The sequence below is a fragment of the Pygoscelis adeliae genome, unplaced genomic scaffold (genome assembly GCF_000699105.1).
Source record: "Pygoscelis adeliae isolate BGI_AS28 unplaced genomic scaffold, ASM69910v1 Scaffold166, whole genome shotgun sequence".
NCBI lineage: Eukaryota > Metazoa > Chordata > Aves > Sphenisciformes > Spheniscidae > Pygoscelis > Pygoscelis adeliae.
Window position 1 is genome coordinate 6053085 of NW_008825156.1, and position 4196 is coordinate 6057280.

Below are 4196 nucleotides of genomic sequence, written 5' to 3' on the forward strand. Positions count from 1 at the left end.
GCGGGCCGCCCGGCGGCGCCCAGAGGCGATGAGCGCACCCCCGTGCACGCGAACCGCCCCATCCCACATTAAAACCCTGCATCAACCGCACCAGTGCACCCACCCACGGCACCAGCGTTCAAACACCTGCACAACACCCTAAACACAGATGTCCCGGAGAGCCGATGCTTCCTGAAGGTACATAAAATACCTCACACGCAGACTGTGGGTGCCAGCGGCAAGTGTATTGGAACCGGTGCTCCCCTTTCTGGAGCGGCCCATAAAATAGTCTCTTTCTAGTAGAGACAAGCCCACGCAAAGACCCTGTATGACTGCATCCTGTCACAACCCATATACACACAACTCACTCAAGCCTTGTGTTTCTTCAACAATACAGTATTACAATTTTTACCAAGTAATTACACTCCACTGCAGCACATGAAGTCCCCATCTGAAGGCTGTACCAGAACCTACATCACACCGCCACCCCTGGCCCCATCCCACCTCCTTTCCCAGCCAGGGATTTCTCACAGCTGTCCTTCCTTTGGCAGGTAAAAGTGGCCTATCCATTATTCACTGAAGTTATGATTTCCTAAATGTTGTTTGACCTTTCACAGTGCAAGCGAAAGCAGGCAGTATTCTTTTCCACCCCTCCCATCCCCATTTTGCTGCCTTTTCTCTTTTGTTTTGTTCTGTGAGAAATACTGAGCTATTTCTAGTTGTAAGGGTGGTTTATACACATTAGTAAATCTTCAGAGTGAAACTTTCCCTCAGTCTTTGTCTTTGTTTCCTTAATGGTAGCTATAAATTACCACTTTCCTTTCTCACTGGAGCATCAGGCTTCATTGCTTTTGAAATGATCAAAGTTATTCTCTTCTAAAATCCAATGAGAAACAACCTATTGTATCTCCTGGATAGTTTCAGTCTTAGTCAAACTCATCTATAAATGCATAAAGCTGCTCATTAAACACTCCAATGATTCTCCAGCCCCACACTATACCCCAAGCCTCCCCTACCAACAAAAGTAATAATTGTATGAAGACTTCCTCACCAGTTTCCATAATCTCATGAATAGTCATACTTACGATGGGAATTCACACATCTACACACCTCTCATCTGGGGATATCAGTCAAGGTGTCTCTACAAACAATTCTCCCAAATGCACAGAGAAGCCATCTCCCATTGAGGCATGTGACTACAAGCTACCTTACAGAAAAGCTGTTACATATTTCAGGCACTTTCCAGTCAAGGTTCCTCAATGAACTTGACCAATATTAATTTAATTAAAATTCAGCACAAGATTTGACAAAAGCCAAAATCTACATATGAAGAGTGTAACAGAAAAAACGGTAAGAGACAGAGGAGAAGAGCCATATACCCAAACAAATAAAGCTTTCTGATACACAGTAAAAGCAAAGCATCTTATTTACGTCTGTAAACTAAAATATAAAGTGACACATAAATATTTGGGAATGCCTGAGTTAGATCAAAAGATCTCACCACAGCTTGGAAAACAAACAGGAATAATATTAAATTTATCTTAGTTAATGAAACCATTTCTTACACATAAATCTTAAAGTGCTTTGTGACGGATCCTAGCTATTATTTCACATATAATACTCATTTGTTTATGATGAATTGCCATTAAAATACCTCTTTAAAGACACAAAGCAGACAGAAGCTCAGACCTCAACTCAGACATCTTTCTGTAGCCTTCTGAACGATTTCTATTCAACTATAGAATCAAAGTGACAGATCGCCACACTAGGTACTAAGATCTTTACTGGGAGAGAGAAGTTCTTAAGACTCAACTTCAGCAATAAGCTAAGTATGATGAAAGAAAAACAAACATACCAGGGGCAGTTCAACAGGAGGAGACCCCAAATAGCACTGTTTGGGGTTTTTCCTCAGCAATTAAAAATAAAATAAAAATCACAAAGTTTTAGGGAGGAAAATAGCTACTGGTAAATATCTGCAAGAAGTGTATGCAAACAGGATATTTTCATACAGTGTGCATGCTGATCCTAATACCAATAGCCAAGTTTTTGCTCATCTAGATACTACACAGCATTTTAGTCTTGAACTAAATTTTCTCAGTATTGTGTGGACCAGAGTCCCACTCAGTTACGTTTCACAGATGCTTTGGGGAGAGAGAGGTTTGGCTGTTTTATGTTTGGAGAAAGGCTTCACATCAGAAAACTTGTCTGCTTTTTTCAGCTGTACCAATGTGTGTGCTACCTTACAATCTTGCAAATCCTAGAACTTCTTCCTGCTAACAGTCTGATCTCTTTGGACCGCCAGGAGCACAACGCTGCTACGAACACTGTCTGCTGCTCCAAAGGAACTCTTCCATACAGACAAGATCCCCAATTCCCCCCTGCCCTCCACTTTAAGTATCACTCGAAGTTGCCTCACATTGAGAGATCGAGACTAAGCTGCCACAGAGCTGTCAGATGTAAAAACTGCTCCAAAAATTCTGCACCTGATCTCCTAAGTAGAGTTGAAGACTTTTGTCTGAAAATTTGGGATAAAAACTGCTTTATAATCCTTGTTAAATTTTATTATTTAATGATGAGCAAACATTATTTGAAGACATCTAGATTGCCATTTCATTTCTACTTTAATATAATGAGAAGCAGTGGGTATGCTGGGCTGAGCAATAGTGCATCATATTGACCCAAAATTTAACACAACTGAGCGAGCATGAGTGCTTGTGACAGAAGCTGAAAACAACTCGGGGCGGCGGGGGGTGTGTGTGTGTGTGTGTGTGTGTGTGCCAGAACAAAAAAGGGGAAGGGGCAGACAGGCAAGTGAGGAAATACTTTCAAATATTTAATTATTCCAAAGCTTTTCACAAACATGATGTCTCAGAGCTGTAGTTTCAAGTCTTACTTATCTCTGTATGTATACTGGGATTTGAACAATTGTTTTTCTTTGAAATGAATCACTCAAACCTTTGCACTTACACTTTCCATCTTAGTATCCACGGGTTTTCCAAGCTACCAAATAGTTTGTTGAGTTCTACATAAAATAACACATCTTCAGTAATCAGCATTCAATTTTGCAATTTAACAGTGGCTTTCATCAGGAACAGGACCTGCACATGGCTTATCTCAAATAATGAGGAAATCTGGAGTTCCTCTGGTCACAAGGAGTCCGAGAGACCCTCTCACGTAATTTATACTCCTTGCCTAAGTCTTTTTATTCCACTGGTAGAAGAACTTCTGTGAAACAAGCATCAGATCCATCAGTGTTATTTTAAATGTTGTAGGATCTGTACTTTAAAATGCCAGTGTCCCCGAAGAACAGTTCCTGTTTATTGCAGGACTGAATACAGTACGTTCTATTAATGAATATACATCTTGGAGTTAATAGGGAAAAAAGGAGACTTTTTGCTATGTGAAGTAACTTTTAGACAAAGATCTGCTTGGTGCAGCTCTTTGACATTTGTACTTTGTCGAAACTTTCCAAGTCATCACTAGAAAAAATGGTAACACGAGCACATTCCTAGACCCATGTGTTTGGACCAGTTCGTCAATCATTGCCTAGCACCCAAACTCTCCTCATGAACAGACGTTAATAAGCATCACCTTCTATAAAACCACCTCAGACCTGACATTTATAAAAGTGCTGTGAATCCAGCAGTTGCACAACACACTTTGCTCACCAAGGCCCCTGTTCTTTTTGTTCCTTCCCCTTGCAGGAAGTCTGAAAGATTCAAGGCCACCCGTGATGAAGTAAATGTGTTTCTGAAGCCGTGCTTACATCACAGCTCCACCCAGGCCTGCCTCACGTCCATCCTCATAGTGCCCTGCAGAGGAATTAGAAGCAGCAGGTCTAATAAGCCTAGGGAACTGAGATGGTTTCAGCTTCCAAGAGAGGCAGGTTTGGCATCTCACACAAGCACGGCACGCCTGGCAGCAGGTGCCAAGTTCATGACTGCACCCCCCCCCAAACCTGTCCAAGGCTCAAGCCACCAGCACCACCTCATCAGAGCATGGGGCAGGTTGAGTTCACCCTCACAGCATCTCCCCCAGTGAGTGCACGGGATGACACCATCAGTTGTTCACAATGCAGAATCACTGCCAGCTCAGGAAGACTGATGTGGTTCCCCCAAGAGAGATCTTAACTCTATTTTGCTTTGCTTAAAAAAAAGCCTCCAGCACAGACCAGGGTGTGCGTGTGTGAAGAAATAGAGAGAGGTGAAGGAAGCTGA

General features: G+C 42.2%; 1 protein-coding gene across 1 annotated transcript in view; it reads right to left on the reverse strand.

Moving 5' to 3' along the window:
* SCUBE2 (signal peptide, CUB domain, EGF-like 2) overlaps window positions 1–4196 on the reverse strand; it is a 45999-nt gene that overhangs the window by 41387 nt on the left and 416 nt on the right. The window lies entirely within an intron of this gene.